We start from the raw sequence: 19,034 nt of genomic DNA, 5'->3' as shown, positions 1-19,034 counted from the left end.
TATGTCTGCACTCCTCTAATTCTGCCCTCCTGACCATCCCTGATTATAATCGCTCCACCATCGGTGGCCTTGCCTTCTGTTGCCTGGGCCCCAAGCTCTGGAACTCCCTCCCTAAACCTCTCCGCCTCTCTACCTCTCTTTCCTCCTTCAAGACTCTCCTTAAAACCGACCTCTTCACCTGCGCTAATATTTATTTTTGTGGCTCGGTGTCAAATTTTTATCCCATAATCCTCCTGTGGAGCACCTTGGGACATTTCACTACGTTAAAGGCGCTATATAAATACACATTATTGTTGGTGTTCCCTCTGTCTCTCCTCTTCCCCGTCTCTCTCTCACTCCTTCCCCTCACTCTCCCCTTCCCTCTCTCTCACTCCTTCCCCTCACTCTCACCTTCCCTCTCTCTCACTCCTTCACCTCACTCTCCTCTTCCCCGTCTCTCTCTCACTCCTTCCCCTCACTCTCCCCGTCTCTCTCACTCCTTCCCCTCACTCTCCCCTTCCCTGACTCTCACTCCTTCCCCTCACTCTCCCCTTCCCTCTCTCTCACTCCTTCACCTCACTCTCCTCTTCCCCGTCTCTCTTTCACTCCTTCCCCTCACTCTCTCTCTCACTCCTTCCCCTCACACTTTGCTTCGCTCTCTCTCACTCCTTCCCCTGACTCTCCCCTTCCCTCTCTCTCACTCCTTCTCCTTACTCACCCTTCCCTCTCTCTCACTCCCTCCCCTCACTCTCCACTTCCCTCTCTCTCACTCCTTCCCCTCACTCTCCCGTTCCCTCTCTCTTCCTCTAATAGAGCCCCACCTAGTGGACTATCGATGTAATAACAACTACTGACATGCACCTCTCTCTCTCCATCTCTCTCTCTCCCTCTCTCCCCGTCCCCCTCTCACTCACTCCTTCCCTCACGCTGTCCCTTTTCCCCGCTTTCTCCCCTTCCCACTCTCCGCTCCTCTCTCTCCACTCACTCCTCAATCTCTCTCCTCCCTCTCTCTCTCTCTCTCCTTTCCCTTCTGACTTTCCCCTTCCCCCTCTCTAACCCCTTCCGGCTCGAGAGACAGTGAGCGACAGAGAGAAAGTGATAGAGACACAGAGAGAGAGAGAGAGACAGAGAGAGAGAGAGACAGAGGGAGAGAGAGAAAGAGATTGAGAGACAGAGAGATTGAGGCAGAGTGTTACTGAGTTGCCTTGGGATGTTTTACTACGTGAAAGACCCGATATATCGATGTTGAGAGGTGAATATTGAAGAGACGGAGGCAGGAGTCTCCCCTGCCTCCTCCCTCTCTCTCTTTCCGATCTCTCTCCCCTTCCCCCTCTCTCTCACTCCTTCCACTCTCTCTTTTCCCTTCCCCTCTCTTTCCTGCTCCTTCCCCTGTCTTTCCCAGAGCAGGTGGCTCCATAGCTCAGGGGTTAGAGCACGGGTCTCGTAAACCAGGGGTCGTGAGTTCAAATCTCACTGGGGCTTACTCAAAATTAGCTCAATATTTAAATTCACCGTCAATTAACAAGGGCTTTAATTATAAATATTAAACTGCTCTGATACCGACCCTGGAACAACAGGTTGTCGTCTCTATTGCACTTTCTCTCCATCCAAATCTCTCTCTGCCGACCCCCATTCTGCATCTTTTACCCCCTTTCCCGCGATCTCGCTTTGCCCGTCTCCCCCCTCCCTTGCCACACCCACTCTCTATCCTTTCCTGTCTCTCTCTCTCCCCCTTCCACTCTACACCTCTCATTCCCCTTCCCCCTGTCTCTCAATTCTTCCCACATTCTACCCCAATATAAACTAGAGGTGATCCAAAACTCGACTCACCCCGTGTCCTAACTCACACCGAGACCCGCTCACCCATCACCCACTGTGCTCACTGACCCCGTGTCCTAACTCGCACCCAGTCCCACTCACCCATCACCCACTGTGCTCACTGACCCCGTGTCCTAACTCGCACCCAGTCCCACTCACCCATCACCCCCTGTGCTCACTGACCCCGTGTCCTAACTCGCACCCAGTCTCACTCACCCATCACCCCCTGTGCTCACTGCCCCCGTGTCCTAACTCGCACCGAGTCCCGCTCACCCATCACCCCCTGTGCTCACTGCCCCGTGTCCTAACTCGCACCCAGTCCCACTCACCCATCACCGCCTGTGCTCACTGCCCCGTGTCCTAACTCACACCGAGTCCCACTCACCCATCACCCCCTGTGCTCACTGCCCCGTGTCCTAACTTGCACCGAGTCCCGCTCACCCATCACCCACTGTGCTCACTGCCCCGTGTCCTAACTCGCACCGAGTCCCGCTCACCCATCACCCCCTGTGCTCACTGCCCCGTGTCCTAACTCGCACCGAGTCCCGCTCACCCATCACCCCCTGTGCTCACTGCCCCGTGTCCTAACTCGCACCGAGTCCCACTCACCCATCACCCCCTGTGCTCACTGCCCCGTGTCCTAACTCGCACCGAGTCCCACTCACCCATCACCCCCTGTGCTCACTGCCCCGTGTCCTAACTCGCACCCAGTCCCACTCACCCATCACCCCCTGTGCTCTCTGCCCTACATTGGCTCCCGGTTAAGCAACGCCTCGATTTCAAAATTCTCATCCTTGTTTCCAAATCCCTCCATGACGCTCGCCCCTCCCTATCTCTGTAACTTCCTCCAGCACCTACACCCCTCCCTATCTCTGTTACCTCCTCTAGCGTCTACACCCCTCCCTATCTCTATAACCTCCTCCAACACCTACACCCCTCCCTATCTCTGTAACCTCCTCCAGCCACTACACCCCTCCCTATCTCTGTAACCTCCTCCAGCACCTACACCCCTCCCTATCTCTGTAACCTCCTCCAGCCCCTACACACCTCCCTATCTCTGTAACCTCCTCCAGCACCTACACCCCTCCCGATCTCTGTAACCTCCTCCAGCCCCTACACCCCTCCCTATCTCTGTAACCTCCTCCAGCGTCTACACCCCTCCCTATCTCTATAACCTCCTCCAACACCTACACCCCTCCCTATCTCTGTAACCTCCTCCAGCCACTACACCCCTCCCTATCTCTGTAACCTCCTCCAGCACCTACACCCCTCCCTATCTCTATAACCTCCTCCAGCCCCTACACCCCTCCCTATCTCTGTAACCTCCTCCAGCACCTACACCCCTCCCTATCTCTGTAACCTCCTCCAGCCCCTACACCCCTCCCTATCTCTGTAACCCCCTCCAGCCCCACAACCCCCCGAGATGTCTGCACTCCTCTAATTCTGCCCTCCTGACCATCCCTGATTATAATCGCTCCACCATCGGTGGCCGTGCCTTCTGTTGCCTGGGCCCCAAGCTCTGGAACTCCCTCCCGAAACCTCTCCGCCTCTCTACCTCTCTTTCCTCCTTCAAGACTCTCCTTAAAACCGACCACTTCACCTGCGCTAATTTCTATTTTTGTGGCTCGGTGTCAAATTTTTATCCCATAATCCTCCTGTGGAGCACCCTGGGACGTTTCACTACGTTAAAGGCGCTATATAAATATACATTATTGTTGGTGTTCCCTCTGTCTCTCCTCTTCCCCGTCTCTCTCTCACTCCTTCCCCACACTCTCCCCTTCTCTCTCTCTCACTCCATCCCCTCACTCTCCCCTTCCCTCTCTCTCACTCCTTCCCCTCACTCTCCCCTTCCCTCTCTCTCACTCCTTCCCCTGACTCTCCCCTTCCCTCTCTCTCAATCCTTCCCCTCACTCTCCCCTTCCCTCTCTCTCACTCCTTCCCCTCACTCTCCCCTTCCCTCTCTCTCACTCCTTCCCCTCACTCTCCCCTTCCCTCCCTCTCACTCCTTCCCCTCAATCTCCCCTTCCCTCTCTCTCACTCCTTCCCCTCACTTTCCCCTTCCCTCTCTCTCACTCCTTCCCCTCACTCTCCCCTTCCCTCTCTCTCACTCCTTCCCCTCACTCTCCCCTTCCCTCTCTCTCACTCCTTCCCCTCTCTCTCCCCTTCCCTCTCTCTTCCTCTAATAGAGCCCCATCTAGTGGACTATCGATGTAATAACAACTACTGACACGCTCCTCTCTCTCTTCATCACTCTCTCTCTCTCGCCTTCCCCCCTCACTCACTCCTTCCCTCTCCCTGTTCCTTTCCCCCGCTTTCTCCCCTTCCCACTCTCCGCTCCTCTCTCTCCACTCACTTCTCAATCTCTCCCCTCCCTCTCTCCTTTCCCTTCTGACTTTCCCCTTCCCCCTCTCTAACCCCTTCCAGCTCGAGAGACAGTGAGCGACAGAGAGAAAGTGATTGAGAGATAGAGAGAGAGCCTGAGAAATAGAGAGAAACAGAGAGAGAGTGAGTGAGAGAGAGTGAGTGAGAGAGAGAGAGGGAGACAGAGAGACAGTGATAGAGAGACAGAGAGAGAGACTGAGAAAGAGAGAGAAACAGAGAGAGAGTGAGAGAGAAAGAGATAGAGAAACAGAGAGACAAAGTGATAGAGAGACAGAGACAGAGTGAGAAAGAAAGACATGGAGAGAGAGACTGAGAAAGATACACAGAGACACAGAGAGACAGAGAGACAGAGAGATTGGGACAGAGTGTGACTGAGTTGCCTTGGGATGTTTTACTACGTGAAAGACCCGATATATCGATGTTGAGAAGTGAATATTGAAGAGACGGAGGCAGGAGTCTGGGGGATGAGACACAATCTGAGTGTTTCACTGACCCCTCCTCATTCTTCAAACACACAGCACTAACTGGCGAATGACCCACATCCCAGGGCAGGTGGTTCAATAGCTCAGGGGTTAGAGCACTGGTCGAATAAAACCAGGGGTCGTGGGTTCAAATCACACTGGGGCCTACTCAAAATTAGTTCAGTATTTAAATACACCGTCAATTAACAACATGTTAAATTATAAATGTTAAACAGCTGTGAGATTGACCCTGGAACAACAGGCTCCACTCACAACCTTCTCTCTCTCTGCCTGACACATTTTACATCTTTTTTCCGCTATCTCGCTTTTCCCATCTCACATTCCCATCTCCCCCTCCCTCCTCTCTCTCTCTTTTCCCTTTTTTTCAGATTCTCCCATTCTCTCTCTCTCTCCCCTTCCTTTCTCTCTCTCCTCTGTCTCCTCCCTCTCTCCTCTTCCCTTCTCTCTCTCCCCTTCCCCTCCCTCTCTCACCTTCCATCTCTTTCTCTCCCCTTCCGCTCTCTCCTATTCCCCTCTCTCACTCCTTTCCTCTCTCTCTATCTCTCTCCTTCCCCCTCTCTCTGTCCCCTCCCTCTCTTTCCCCTCCCCCTCTCTCTCTCCCCTTCGCTCTCTTTTCCTCCCTGTCTCCCCTTCCAACTCTCTCTCACTCCTTCCTACCTCTCTCCCTTTCCCACTATCTCGCTTTCCCCGTCTCTCACTGTGATATATTCACAGAGCACAGCACACACAGCTCCAAACAAGGCAGGCAGCTCTCTCGGAAGCCTCCGGAAATCTGCCTGGTTCTGTTTAATTATTAACTCTGCAGTTGCAGTACACAATATGTCCACATCCACAGTGTGGAGCGACAAACATTACAAGCTTACAGACATTACATTCACTCATTCCCCTCTCTAACCCTCTCCCCTCACTGTCTCTCCTTCCCCCTCTCTCCGCTTTTCACTCTCTGCTTCCCTCTCCTTCCTCCCTCTCTTTCGTCCCCTCCCTCCCCTCCCTCCTCTCTCTCTCTCTCTTTTCCATTTCTTTTCAGATTTCCCCCTTCTCCCTCTCTCTCCCCTTCACCACCCGCTTTTTCCCCTTCCCCCCTCTATCACTCCTTCCCGCTCTCTCTCACTCCTTCCACTCTCTCTTTCCCCTTCCCCTCTCTTTCCCACTCCTTCCCCTCTCTATCTCTCCCCTTCCCCTCCCGCTCTTTCACATTCCCAACTTTCCCTTTTCCCTTCCCCTCTCTTCACCTCTCCTTCCCCACTCTCTCTCTCCCCTTCCCCTCTCTCGCTCTCTACTTCCCCTCTCTCCCCTTCCCTCTCTGCTTTCATTCTCTCACTCCTTCCCCTCTCTCTTCTTCCTCCTCTATCTTCCCTCTCTCTCGCCTTCCCCTTCCCTCCCTCCCCTCCTCTCTCTCTCTCTCTCTTCTCCCTTCCTTTTCAGATTCCCCCCTTCTCCCTGGTGTGAATGGTTTTGATCCTGGCCCAATTGCTAGACGGATGTTTCTAATCGCCCTCACCTTACGAAAGTTCTGTACCCGGGGATTATTATTCAGAGTGTAAATGGAATGAGTTACAGACAGGAAAGCCTCGGTGAAACACCGTTACTGATATTTATTAGGTCTAACATACACTGGGTAAAACATGCACTACTAAACGCAATCACTGTCTGTGTGGAGATTAATATCCAGGTTACAAACAACATACACACAGTACGGAACTGAGGACCGGTCCCATGCAGTCATTCCCTTGTTGCTACGGTGGATTCTAACTCCACCCTGAACAACGAATTACCTCATCACACAAGCCCCTTCCCCTGGCTCAACCAAACAAAGCTCCCTCCCCAGAATCGCCCCGAAAAAGCTTCACTTCTGAGAAAGAACCCTGAGCCGTTACACCTCACCTGGGCCACCTCTGGTTACTGGCTTGGGACACCCGCGACCATGTTCACCAGCACACACACAGTCGCTCTCGATCGCTCAGCTCAGCCGTGGGAAGTCACTGCCCTGGAGGTCGTACCCCGTGAGGGGTACGTGGTTCTCAGTCTCAGCGCCTTCTTCTGTCGAACTGTGGCTTCCCCCTCTGGTACGTCTTCTTGTTCCGTCGATCTCGGTGGAGCGAGAGCGAGAGGGAGCACGAGAACGGTGGAAAAGTGACTATCTTTATCGGAGTCGAGCTACCCCTATCTGTCCCACCAAACTTTTGTTTCGAAGCGCTCCGCTGCTTAGTCAGTGATGGGCCATCATCAGACCCACGTGTGTTCTGTGATTGGACGAATGGCCCTGAGTCTGGGACATATCTCGCTCGGTGTGTTGGGAAAAAACTGGCTCCTCTTCACCTGGCCAGGCTGTGGGTTCATTGTTCAGCTTCCCGTCTGAGACTGGAGATGGGAAGTGCTTTCGCGTTCGAGTGGCTTTCTAATCTGGTCACTGGCTTCACGTGAACGGGTGCCTCAGGTTCCTGAGCCCCTTTGTCAGTGGACCCCCCCTTCCTTTTGCTGGGACTGGCGGGTGAACCTTTACATCCTGGGTTTTGTCACAGACAGCCGCCATGTGGTCTCCAGAGTTTTAACAAACCAGCGTTTTCACGTACCTGCACAGGGAGATCCCATCACAGGGAAAATACCCTCAGAGACAAACCCTACAAAGTCCACGCAATATTCTCGACTGAGTCCATTCTTTAACCAGAGACTTTGCGATCTCTTCACTCTCTCTCCCCTTCCGCTCTCTCCCTTTCCCCTCTCTCTCTCTCTCCCCTTCCCATCTCTCTCCCTCTCTTTCCCCTCCCCCTCTCTCTCTCCCCTTTCCCTCTCTTTCTCTCCCCTTCCCCCCTCTCCCCTTCCCTCTCTACATTCATTCCCTCTTCACACGTTCCCCTCTCTCTCCTTCCTCCTCTAACTTCCCTCTCTCTCCCCTCCCCCTCTTTCCACTACCCAATCTCTCCCCCTTCTCTCCGCTTACCCCATTGCCGTTTCACTCTCCCTTTCCCTCTCCCTTCCCCTCCGTCCGCTCTCTCGCTTTCTCTTCCCTTTCTTTTCAGATTCTCCACTTCTCCCACTCTCTCCCCTTCCCCTCTCTCCCCTTCCACTGTCTCTCACTCCTTTCCCCTTTCTCTCCGTTCCCCTCTCTCTCACTCCTTCCCCCACTCTCTCCCCTTCTCCTCTCTCTCACTCCTTCCCCCTCTCTCTCACTCCTTCCCCCACTCTCTCCCCTTCCCCTCTCTCTCACTCCTTCCCCCCTCTCTCTCCCCTCACCCTCTCTCTCAGTCCTTCCCCCTCTCTCTCCCCTCCCCCTCTCTCTCACTCCTTCCCCCTCTCTCTCGCTCCTTCCCCCTCTCTCTCACTCCTTCCCCCACTCTCTCCCCTTCCCCTCTCTCTCACTCCTTCCCCTCTCTCTCCCCTCACCCTCTCTCTCACTCCTTCCCCCTCTCTCTCCCCTCCCCCTCTCTCTCACTCCTTCCCCCACTCTCTCCCCTTCTCCTCTCTCTCACTCCTTCCCCCTCTCTCTCACTCCTTCCCCCACTCTCTCCCCTTCCCCTCTCTCTCACTCCTTCCCCCCTCTCTCTCCCCTCACCCTCTCTCTCACTCCTTCCCCCTCTCTCTCCCCTCCCCCTCTCTCTCACTCCTTCCCCCTCTCTCTCGCTCCTTCCCCCTCTCTCTCACTCCTTCCCCCCTCTCTCTCCCCTCACCCTCTCTCTCACTCCTTCCCCCTCTCTCTCCCCTCCCCCTCTCTCTCACTCGTTCCACCACTCTCTCCCCTTCTCCTCTCTCTCACTCCTTCCCCCTCGCTCTCAACTTCCCCCCTCTCTCACTCCTTCCCCTATCTCTCTCCCCTCCCCCTCTCTCTCGCTCCTTCCCCCTCTCTCTCACTCCTTCCCCCACTCTCTCCCCTTCCCCTCTCTCTTGCTCCTTCCACCACTCTCTCCCCTTCCGCTCTCTCTCACTCCTTCCCCCCTCTCTCTCCCTTTCCCCTCTCTCTCATTCCTTCCGCACTCTCTCACTGCTTCCCCTATCTCTCTCCCCTCCCCCTCTCTCTCACTCCTTCCCCCTCTCTCTCACTCCTTCCCCTATCTCTCTCCCCTCCCCCTCTCTCTCACTCCTTCCCCCTCTCTCTCACTCCTTCCCCCACTCTCTCCCCTTCCCCCTCTCTCACTCCTTCCCCCCTCTCTCGCCCCTCACCCTCTCTCTCACTCCTTCCCCCTCTCTCTCCCCTCCCCCTCTCTCTCACTCCTTCCCCCTCTCTCTCACTCCTTCCCCCACTCTCTCCCCTTCCCCCTCTCTCACTCCTTCCCCCCTCTCTCGCCGCTCACCCCCTCTCTCACTCCTTCCCCCTCTCTCTCCCCTCCCCCTCTCTCTCACTCCTTCCCCCTCTCTCTCACTCCTTCGCCGCTCTCTCACTCCTTCTCCCACTCTCTCACTCCTTCCCCCACTTTCTCCCCTTCCCCCTCTCTCTCACTCCTTCCCCCACTCTCTCTCCCCTTCCCCTCCCTCTCTCACTCCTTCCCTCTCTCTCTCACTAATTCCACTCTCTCTTTTACCTTCCCCTCTCTTTCCTGCCCCTTCCCCGATCTTTCCCAAAGCAGTTTGCTCCATAGCTCAGGGGTTAGAGCACTGGTCTAATAAATCAGGGGTCGTGAGTTCAAATCTCACTGGGGCCTGTTCAAAATTATTTCTGTATTTAAATTTGCCGTCAATTAACAAGGGTTTTAATTATAAATATTAAAAAGCTCCGAGACCGACCCTGGAACAACAGGTTCTCGTCTCTCTCTCTCTCCCTTCCCCATCACGACCCGTTCTACATCTTTTTACCCCTCTCTCCCTCTCTCTCTTTCCCTTTCCTCGCTCTCCCCTTCCCCTCTCACTCTCCCTCTTTCCCCTCTCTCTCCTCTCTCCCCTTCCCTCTCTACTTTCATTCTCTCCCCACTCCTTCCCCTTCTCTCCCCTTCCCCTCTCTCCCCTTCCCCTCTCTTCCCTTCCCTCTCTACTTTCATTCTCTCCCCACTCCTTCTCCTCTCTCTCACTCCTTCCCCCTCTCTCTCCCCTTCCCCTCTCTCCCTTTCCCCCTCGAGAGACACACAGAGAGAAAGTGAGAGTGTGTGAGAGAGACAGAGAGAGTGAGAAAGTGTTGTGTGTGCAATAACTCAATAGACAGATTACTGTCAACTCCGAACAGGTACACACCTGGCTCTACTTTATTCGGGCCCAAAGTGATTACATTACAAGATGGCTGGCCTTTTATACCTGGGCCGAACACGCGTGTGTACAGCCCAATGACCTCCGACAGTGGCCCCACCTGGTGGCTAGTAACCCCAAGCATACATACATGACAGAAAGAGAGAGACAGAGAGACAGAGAGATTGAGCCAGAGTGTGACTGAGTTGCCTTGGGATGTTTTACTACGTGAAAGACCCGATATATCGATGTTGAGAAGTGAATATTGAAGAGACGGAGGCAGGAGTCTGGGGGATGAGACACAATCTGAGCGTTTCACTGACCCCTCCTCATTCTTCAAACACACAGCACTAACTGGGGAATGACCCACAGCCCAAGGCAGGTGGTTCCATAGCTCAGGGGTTAGAGCACTGGTCTAGTAATCCAGGGATCGTGGGTTCAAATCTCACTGGGGCCGACTCAAAATTAGCTCAGTATTTAAATACAGTGTCAATTAACAAGGGCTTTAATTTTAAATATTAACAACTCTGAGACTGACCCTCAAACAACAGGCCTCTGTCTTGCAGACACTCTCTCTGCTTTCCAGGTCACGATCCGCTCTGCATTTTTTTTTCCTGAAATCTCACTTTCTCCTTCTCTCACTCTTTCCCCTCTCTCTCCCCTTTCCCTCTCTCTCCCCTCTCTCTCACTCTTTTGCCTTTCTTTTCAGATTCTCCTCTGCTCCCTCCCTCTCTCTTCCCTTCCTTTCTCTCTCCCCTGCCTCCTCCCTCTCTCGACTTCCCATCTCTCTCCCCTCCCCCTCTCGCTCTCCCCTGTTCCGCTCTCTCCCATTCCCCTCTGGCTGACTCCTTCCCCCTCTCTCTCCCATTCCCTCTCCCACTCATTCCCCTCTCTCCCTCCTTTTACAACTTCCAAGCACTAATCTCTCTCACAGAGCCGACACCGACACGATGGGCCGAATGGCCCTCCTTGTGTGCTGTAAGATTCTGTCAATGTTCAGGGATGAATCACCGAGAATGATTATTCGGGCCCCACCTCCTTGTTAACAATAGTAAGATGCAAACAGGAGCTGGTGTTACAGGTGGCTCCATAGCTCAGGGGTTAGAGCACTGGTCTTGTAAACCAGGGGTCGTGGGTTCAAATCTCACTGGGGCCTACTCAATTTTGGCTTCTGTTACTGAATTGATCGTCAATCGACGACAGGCCGATACCATCAACAGGAACCACTCACTCCGCACTTTACAATCTGCCCACAGCACTTTCACTTCCCACCCCCAGTCTGTATCCCACCTTTTCCACATCCAGTCTCAGAGACACCGATATATCATCGACTCATAGAATCTTACAGCAGGGAAGGTGACCATTTCGGCCCATCGTGTCCGCACCAGCCGACCAAGAGCTATCTGCTGGGCAGGGCCACATAGTCCGCATGTCCCAGACACGAGACTCCCCAGGCAAGCGCTCGACTCGGAACTCCTTCACGGCAAGCGAGACAAAGGTGGGCAGAGGAAACGTTACAAGGGACACCCCTCAAAGCCTCCCTGATAAAGTGCAACATCCCCACCGACACCTGGGAGTCCCTGGTCAAAGACCAGTCCCGCCCGAAGTGGAGGAAGTGCATCCGGGAGGGCGCTGAGCACCTCGAGTCTCGTCGCCGAGAGCGTGCAGAAACCAAGCGCAGGCAGCGGAAGGAGCGTGCGGCAAACCAGTCCCACCCTCCCCTTCCCTCAACGTCTGTCTGTCCCACCTGTGACAGGGACTGTGGTTCCCGTATTGGACTGTTCAGTCACCTCAGGACGCATGTTAAGAGTGGAAGCAAGTCTTCCTCGATTCCGAGGGACTGCCTATGATGATGATATGATCCCAGCCTGATCCCACTTTCCAGCTCTCGGTCCGTAGCCCTGTAGCTTACGGCACTTCAAGTGCACATCCAAGTACCTTTTAAATGTGGTGAGGGTTTCTGCCTCTACCACCCTTTCAGGCCGTGAGTTCCAGACCCCCACCACCCTCTGGGTGAAGGAATGGAGGTCTCCCCTCAGCCTCCTCTGTTCCAAAGAAAACAACCCCAGCCGATCCAATCTTTCCTCATCGCTAAAATTCTCCAGTCCCGCCAACATCCTGGTAAATCTCCTCTGCACCCTCTCCAGTGCAATCACATCCTTCCTGCGATATCCTGACATTTCCCAGTTCCTGCCTTCGCTGGTTTTAGGCTCAAGATGCGGCAATGGACACAAGATGATCCAGTTGGGATTTTCCACAAATAATGAATCCCACGGCCACATCTGTTTGACCCTCGGAGGGCACTCTGTAAATTCACCAAATTTATTAAATGCACACCTTACCCCCGCCCTGTGGTTACGCTCGAACTGTACACAACATTGGTTAGGCCACAGCTGGAGTACTGCGTGCAGTTCTGGTCACCACATTACAGGAAGGATGTGATTGCACTGGAGAGGGTGCAGAGGAGATTTACCAGGATGTTGCCGGGACTGGAAAACTTTAGCCATGAGGAAAGATTGGATAGGCTGGGGTTGTTTTCCTGGGAACAGAGGAGGCTGAGGGGAGATTTAATTGAGGTGTATAAAATTATGAGGGGCCTGGATAGAGTGGATAGGAAGGACCTATTTCCCCTTAGCAGAGGGGGTCAATAACCAGGGGGCATAGATTTAAAGTAATTGGGGGGAGGTTTAGAGGGGATTTGAGGGGAAATGTCTTCACCCAGAGGGTGGTGGGGGTCTGGAACTCACGGCCTGAAAGGGTGGTAGAGGCAGAAACCCTCACCACATTTAAAAAGTACTTGGATGTGCACTTGAAGTGTCGTAAGCTACAGGGCTACGGACCGAGAGCTGGAAAGTGGGATTAGGCTGGGTAGCTCTTGGTCGGCCCGTGTGGACACGATGGGCCGAATGGCCTCCTCCCGTGCTGTAAATGTTTATGATTCTCTGATTCTCTCTCTCACTCCTTCCCACATTCTACCCGTCGTAAACTAGAGGTGATCCAAAACTCGGCTGCCCCATGTCCTAACTCACACCGAGTCCCACTCACCCATCAGCCCCTGTGCTCGCTGCCCCCATGACCTAACTCGCACCGAGTCCCACTCACCCATCACCCCCTGTGCTCACTGCCCCATGTCCTAACTCGCACCGAGTCCCACTCACCCATCACCCACTGTGCTCGCTGACCCGTGTCCTAACTCGCACCGTGTCCCACTCACCCATCACCCCCTGTGCTGACTGACCCGTGTCCTAACTTGCACCCAGTCCCACTCACCCATCACCCCCTGTGCTCACTGCCCCCGTGTCCTAACTCACACCCAGTCCCGCTCACCCATCACCCCCTGTGCTCACTGACCCCGTGTCCTAACTAACACCCAGTCCCACTCACCCATCACCCCCTGTGCTCGCTGACCCCATGTCCTAACTCGCACCCAGTCCCGCTCACCCATCACCCCCTGTGCTCACTGCCCCATGTCCTAACTCACACCCAGTCCCACTCACCCATCACCCACTATGCTCGCTGACCCGTGTCCTAACTTGCACCCAGTCCCACTCACCCATCACCCCCTGTGCTCACTGCCCAGTGTACTAACTCGCACCCAGTCCCGCTCACCCATCACTCCCTGTGCTCACTGCCCCGTGTCCTAACTCGCATCAAGTCCCGCTCACCCATCACCCCCTGTGCTCACTGACCCCGTGTCCTAACTCGCACCGAGTCCCGCTCACCCATCACCCCCTGTGCTCACTGCCCCCGTGTCCTAAGTCGCACCGAGTCCCGCTCACCCATCACCCGCTGTGCTCACTGCCCCGTGTCCTAACTCGCACCGAGTCCCACTCACCCATCACCCACTGTGCTCACTGCCCCCGTGTCCTAACTCGCACCCAGTCCCGCTCACCCATCACTCCCTGTGCTCACTGCCCCGTGTCCTAACTCGCATCAAGTCCCGCTCACCCATCACCCCCTGTGCTCACTGACCCCGTGTCCTAACTCGCACCGAGTCCCGCTCACCCATCACCCCCTGTGCTCACTGCCCCCGTGTCCTAACTCGCACCGAGTCCCGCTCACCCATCACCCGCTGTGCTCACTGCCCCGTGTCCTAACTCGCACCGAGTCCCACTCACCCATCACCCACTGTGCTCACTGCCCCCGTGTCCTAACTCGCACCCAGTCCCGCTCACCCATCACTCCCTGTGCTCACTGCCCCGTGTCCTAACTCGCATCAAATCCCGCTCACCCATCACCCCCTGTGCTCACTGACCCCGTGTCCTAACTCGCACCGACTCCCGCTCACCCATCACCCGCTGTGCTCACTGCCCCGTGTCCTAACTCGCACCGAGTCCCACTCACCCATCACCCCCTGTGCTCACTGCCCCGTGTCCTAACTCGCACCGAGTCCCACTCACCCATCACCCACTGTGCTCACTGCCCCCGTGTCCTAACTCGCACCGAGTCCCACTCAGCCATCACCCCCTGTGCTCACTGACCCCGTGTCCGAACTCACACCGAGTCCCGCTCACCCATCACCCGCTGTGCTCGCTGCCCCGTGTCCTAACTCACACCCAGTCCCGCTCACTCATCACCCACTGTGCTCGCTGCCCCCGTGTCCTAACTCGCACCGAGTCCCACTCACCCATTACCTCCTGTGCTCACTGCCCCGTGTCCTAACTCACACCCAGTCCCGCTCACTCATCACCCACTGTGCTCGCTGCCCCCGTGTCCTAACTCGCACCGAGTCCCGCTCACCCATCACCCTCTGTGCTCGCTGCCCCGTGTCCTAACTCGCACCCAGTCCCGCTCACCCATCACTCCCTGTGCTCACTGACCCGTGTCCTAACTCGCACCAGTCCCGCTCACCCATCACCCCCTGTGCTCACTGCCCCGTGTCCTAACTCGCACCCAGTCCCACTCACCCATCACCCCCTGTGCTCACTGCCCCGTGTCCTAACTCGCACCGAGTCCCGCTCACCCATCACCCCCTGTGCTCACTGCCCCGTGTCCTAACTCGCACCGAGTCCCGCTCACCCATCACCCCCTGTGCTCGCTGCCCGGTGTCCTAACTCGTACCCAGTCCCGCTCACCCATCACCCCCTGTGCTCACTGCCCCGTGTCCTAACTCGCACCGAGTCCCGCTCACCCATCACCCCCTGTGCTCGCTGCCCGGTGTCCTAACTCACACCGAGTCCCGCTCACCCCTCAACCGTTTTGCTTGCTGCCCCCGTGTCCTAACTCGCACCCAGTCCCACTCACCCATCACCCCCTGTGCTCGCTGCCCCCGTGTCCTAACTCACACCCAGTCCCGCTCACCCATCACCCCCTGTGCTCACTGACCTACATTGGCTCCCGCTTAAGCAACGCCTCGATTTCAAAATTCCTATCCTTGTTTACAAATCTCTCCATGGCCCATGGCCCTCCCTATCTCTGTAATCTCCTCCAGCCCCAACAACCCTCCCTATCTCTGTAACCTCCTCCAGCCCCAACAACACTCCCTATCTCTGTAACCTCCTCCAGCCCCAACAACCCTCCCTATCTCTGTAACCTCCTCCAGCCCCTACACCCCTCCCTATCTCTGTAACATCCTCCAGCCCCTTGCCCCTCCCTATCTCTGTAATCTCCTCCAGCCCCACAACCCCCCGAGATGTCTGCACTCCTCTAATTCCGCCCTCCTGACCATCCCTGATTATAATCGCTCCACCATCGGTGGCCATGTCTTCTGTTGCCTGGGCCCCAATATCTGGAACTCCCTCCCTAAACCTCTCCACCTCTCTACCTCTCTTTCCTCCTTCAAGACGCTCCTAATAACCGACCTCTTTGACCAAGCCCTGCCCTAATATCTCATTTTGTGGCTCGGTGTCAAATTTTTATCGCATAATCCTCCTGTGGAGCACCTTGGGGCATTTCACTACGTTAAAGGCACTGTATAGATATACATTATTGTTGTTGTTCCCTCTGTCTCTCCTCTTCCCCGTCTCTCTCTCACTCCTTCCCCTCACTCTCCCCTTCCCTCTCTCTCACTCCTTCCCCTCACTCTCCCCTTCCTTCTCTCTCACTCGTTCGTCCCCCTCTCCCCTTCCCTCTCTCTCACTCCTTCCCCTCACTCTCCCCTTCCCTCTCTCTCACTCCTTCCCCTCACTCTCACCATCCCCTCTCTCTCTTTCCCCCCGCAACAACTCTCTCTTTCTCCCTGTCTCACCTTCCCTCTCTCACTTCATCCACTCTCTCTCCCCTTCCGTCTTTCTCTCTCCCCTTCCCCACTCTCCTTCCCTTCCCTCTCTCTCTCCTTCCCCCTCTCTCTCATTCCTCCCACTCTCTTCCCCCTTTTCCCTCCAGCCTCCCTCTTTTCCCTTTCCTTTCAAGTTCCCCCCTCTCTTTCCCCTTCCCCACTCTCTCCCCTTCCCCACTCTCTCCCCTTCCCCTTCCTTTCACTCACCCGTTCCCTCTTTCGCCTCTACCCATTTCCTCCTCTCTGTCTCTCTCCTTCCCCTATCTCCCCCCTTCCCTCACTCTCTTTTCACGCTCACTATCCCCCTCTCTCGCTCCCCTTCACCCTCTCTCTCCCTTTCCTCCCTTCTCCCTCTCCCCTTCTCTCGCTATCTCTCCCCTTCACCTCCCTCTCTCCCGTTCCCCTCCCTCTCTTTCCCCTTCCCCCTCTCTCTCACCCGTTCCCTCTCTCTTTTCTACCCATTTTCTCCTCTCTCTCCCCTTCCCCCTCACACTCCCCTTCTCCTCTCTCACTCTCCTTCCCCTCTTCTCCCCTTCCCTCACTCACTTACACCTTTTCCTTCCCTCCTGTCTCCCTCCTTTCCCTTTCCTTTCAGGTTCTCCCCCTCACTCTCCCCCTCCCTCTCTCTCACTCTTTCCCCTCCTACTCCCCTCCTACTCCCTTTCTCCCCATTCCCCTCTCTCTTCCTCCCTGCTTCATCTTCCCTCTCTCACTCCATCCATCTCTCTCCCCTTCCCCCTTTCTCTCCCCTTCCCCACTCTCTTCCCTTCCCCTCTTTCTCCCCCTTCCACACTCTCTCTCTCTCCATCACCTCCCTCTCGTTTCCCACCTCCCTCTCTTTCTCGCTGTCTTCCCTTCCCTCTCTCTCACTCCTTCCCAACTCTCTCCCCTTCCCTTCCCTCTCTTTCCCCTTTCCACTCTCTCTCCCTCCTTCCACTCTCTCTTGTCCCTGTCCATCTCTTTCCTGCTCCTTCCCCTCTTTTTTTAAAAGCAGGTGCGTCCATAGCTCAGGGGTTAGAGCACTGGTCTAGTGAACCAGCGGTTGTGAGTTCAAATCTCACTGTGGCTTAATTTTAGTATTTAGACACCTGTCTCTCATTCCTCCCACTCTCTTCCCCCTTGAAAGGATGCAAAATTCAGAAGAACACCCTCACAGTGTTTGGGCTCATTCGAAAGGAAATTTAATTTGGGACTATCGATCGGAAAGTTTGGAACCCTGAAGTGCTTATGGAAGAAACTATGAACTGTAAAAGAATTTTGGACTTTTTGAAGACAAATTCAAGGCTGTGTGCGGGTCTAAAGAACGAACAGGAGACAACTTGATTATTGAGACTGTCTGGGTGTTGGGACTGACATAACTTGTCTGGAGAAATGGGTATTCGAGAATCCTTCTCCACAAGAGACATTAACATTACAACAAATAACCCAGAGATAGCCAACCATCAAACTGAATCGGGAAAACCATTTCAGCATATACATCACAAAGAGGCCCAATCCAGCCTGTATGCGAAAAACTAAGCACAAAAGGATATTGCGATTACCAAACTAATATTTGCACCAGAAAGCAGTTTATCGAACATCAACCCACCCAAAACATATTAACTTTGAACGAGCCCGCCAAAATATTTCAAAGAGGAGTCAAGCCCGCCAAATTCAAACAAAGAATCCTGGACTGATTTGGCGTGAAGATTAGAACCACTCAAACCGTATAACTGGCCCCTGTTTTAACAGAGGGTATGACATACTTTGCCATACAACCGAGACCACGCTTGTGTCATCAAGAAGGGAGAGAAACCAACGCGACCGTTGTAAACTAACTTCTCCAGCCTCGAAGTCCTGAAGTCCTGAAGGAAGAACATCACCATCGCGGCAACAACTGACCACAGCCAACGTGGTATCAATGAAAAACCACCGCGATCGACCAAACTACAAATAAACTCCAACTGGAAGAAACCGAAGAATCGAAAGTTTCCAGTCTACAATCTAAGCCCTGACTACCAACAGGTGAAAACATTACCTAAAGAGACTTTGAACCTATTTCTAACGAAGAAAACCGGGTACTTACCCCATAGATCCAAAACGTGCCTTACCGCATCAGTGGACTCAACCCAACTGAAGATTGTGCAGCTAGAAGTCTTCTCCGACGTTCGGGGTACGGCAAGCAGAACCTACACAATTCAAGGAACCCCGAAACCGTGAACTACCGCTAACTGACCAGAAAGGATTGGTAAGCATAGTCCCTGCCTGCCCTGGAGTCTAACCTAGCTAGGATTAGGTATGGGGAGGTGGGAGGTGTCATTTTACTGTACACCCCCTTTGAATGTGTAATGTATTGTTCTTTATCAGAGTGATTATAAGTTTTGACATTGTATTTTCTTGTCTTTAATAAAATCAAAGTTCTTTTGCACCAAACCTTTGCACTTTGTCACACCCCCCCAAATAAATCCAGAGTCTCGAACCCAAGGGAGTGGGGGCGATTCGAACCGCTCAAGTAGGTCAGAGGTGAACCTGACCCCCGGGACCACCACCACACTCTTACACTCCCGTCTCTCTCTTTTCCCTTTCCTTTCAGGTTCTCCCCCTCTCTGTCCTCCCCCTCTCTCTCTCACTCCTTCCTCCTCTCTTCCCTTAACATCTCTCTCCCCTTCTTCCCTCTCTCTCCCCTGCCCCTCTCTCTTCCTCCCTGTCTCCCCATCCCCTTCCCCTCCTACTCGCTCCTCTCCCTCTCTCTCTCCCACTCCTTCCCCTCTCTCTCCCCCCTTCCACACTCCCCCTCTCTCCATTCCCTCCCTCTTTTGCCCCACCTCCCTCTCTTCCCCACTCTCTCCCCTTCCCCTCTCTCTCGCCTTCCGCCTCTCTCTCACTCCTTCCACTCTCTCTTTTCCCTTCCCCTCTCTTTCCTGTTCCTTTCCCTGTGTTTCCCCAAACAGGTGGCTCCATAGCTCAGGGGTTAGAGCACTGGTCTCGTAAATCAGGGAATGTGAGTTCAAATCTCACTCGGGCTA

At 54.6% G+C, this 19,034-nt stretch overlaps 5 non-coding genes across 5 annotated transcripts; all 5 read left to right on the top strand.

Moving 5' to 3' along the window:
* Positions 1 to 1,388: 1,388 nt before the first annotated feature.
* trnat-cgu (transfer RNA threonine (anticodon CGU)) lies at positions 1,389 to 1,461 on the top strand. The gene has a single exon. It is a non-coding gene; the product is annotated as a tRNA-Thr (tRNA).
* Positions 1,462 to 9,225: 7,764 nt separating this feature from the next.
* Positions 9,226 to 9,298, top strand: trnai-aau (transfer RNA isoleucine (anticodon AAU)). Its single transcript has one exon. It is a non-coding gene; the product is annotated as a tRNA-Ile (tRNA).
* An 898-nt stretch (positions 9,299 to 10,196) lies between these two features.
* Positions 10,197 to 10,269, top strand: trnat-agu (transfer RNA threonine (anticodon AGU)). Its single transcript has one exon. It is a non-coding gene; the product is annotated as a tRNA-Thr (tRNA).
* A 626-nt stretch (positions 10,270 to 10,895) lies between these two features.
* Positions 10,896 to 10,968, top strand: trnat-ugu (transfer RNA threonine (anticodon UGU)). Its single transcript has one exon. It is a non-coding gene; the product is annotated as a tRNA-Thr (tRNA).
* A 7,993-nt stretch (positions 10,969 to 18,961) lies between these two features.
* trnat-cgu (transfer RNA threonine (anticodon CGU)) lies at positions 18,962 to 19,034 on the top strand. The gene has a single exon. It is a non-coding gene; the product is annotated as a tRNA-Thr (tRNA).

This window comes from Pristiophorus japonicus, unplaced genomic scaffold, assembly GCF_044704955.1.
Source record: "Pristiophorus japonicus isolate sPriJap1 unplaced genomic scaffold, sPriJap1.hap1 HAP1_SCAFFOLD_288, whole genome shotgun sequence".
Taxonomy (NCBI): Eukaryota; Metazoa; Chordata; class Chondrichthyes; family Pristiophoridae; genus Pristiophorus; species Pristiophorus japonicus.
Note: the sequence above shows the minus strand (reverse complement) of the source record. Positions and strands in the feature narration are given on the sequence as shown.